Source organism: Petaurus breviceps, unplaced genomic scaffold (genome assembly GCF_028583685.1).
Source record: "Petaurus breviceps papuanus isolate PSGF00001 unplaced genomic scaffold, PetGlider_PUasm1.0 120, whole genome shotgun sequence".
NCBI classification, from domain to species: domain Eukaryota; kingdom Metazoa; phylum Chordata; class Mammalia; order Diprotodontia; family Petauridae; genus Petaurus; species Petaurus breviceps.
Genome location: NW_027185627.1, coordinates 1,302,258 through 1,303,253, shown reverse-complemented (window position 1 = coordinate 1,303,253; position 996 = coordinate 1,302,258). Strand labels below are relative to the sequence as shown.

At 38.9% G+C, this 996-nt stretch overlaps 1 long non-coding RNA gene across 1 annotated transcript in view; it reads right to left on the bottom strand.

Moving 5' to 3' along the window:
• LOC138162622 (uncharacterized) overlaps positions 1-326 on the bottom strand; it is a 4,945-nt gene extending 4,619 nt beyond the window's left edge. The window contains exon 1 of the long non-coding RNA XR_011168669.1: positions 202-326. This is a non-coding gene — a long non-coding RNA (uncharacterized lncRNA). The remainder of the gene's footprint in view (positions 1-201) is intronic.
• Positions 327-996: the final 670 nt, after the last annotated feature.

Genomic DNA, 996 nt, shown 5'->3' with positions numbered 1-996 from the left:
ATATATATACACATATATATGTATGTAGATGTGTGTATAGCTATATAAATATATAAAGCTGTATATAAATGCTAGCTCTTTTTTAAATGCTTTACAAAGTACTTTCTTTGAAAAGGCCAGTAAAGCAGATAGTACAAGCATGTACAAGAAATGAGGCTCAGAAAGAAGATACTTGTCCATGGTCAGACAGCTTGTTCTCACCTGGGGACACGCATGACCAGAAAGGAAGGTGGGTATGATGTACCGGCCCCATTCTTTCCCCTCCTCCACGAGGGTGGGCGGACTGCCGAGTTTAGCTCTGCCTACTGGCGGGAGTTTCAAAATGTGTACTGACCAATCACTGATTTTAGCCTCTGCAAGTTCCTGCTTACCTAATACCTAACGCTAAACTAACTGTGTGGTTGCCTTTAAAAGCTGAGGCTTTGCCTGCGTTTGGGCAGAAGGATTTGGGGAGGTGCCCTAATCGGTCTCGGCGCCAATAAATGGTTCATTTCTAAATTGTTACTTGGGTCTTGCTCATGTTTTTGGTACAACAGGTAGATCTTGGAGCCAAAGCGAACAGAGGTGTGAGCGCTGCACCAGTGCCCACAGAATGGGGAGAATTTCTTGCAGAGCACAGACAAGAATCAAATAGAATAAGAAGGACAGAATGAGTTACAATCTGTAGCAGAAGAAGGAATTCCCACGTGAATGTATTTACAAATCTATAAAAGTAACAAGAATAGCTCACATCGTATTTTAAAGTTTACAAAACATTTTCCTCAGGAAAGAAAGAAATGCTTCCTGGCAGGAGGCAGCATGGCGTCCTTAGGATCAAGAAAACCTATATTTGAGTCTTGACCCTGACACATAATAACTGTGTGACCACAGGCAAATAGTCTTTCATTGTTCCAAACCATTCTTTTTTTTTTAAATTTATTTATTTTTAGTTTGCAAATTTTAGAATTTAATTTATTTATCCAAACCATTCTTTTAAAAAAAACTTTAAAAAATATT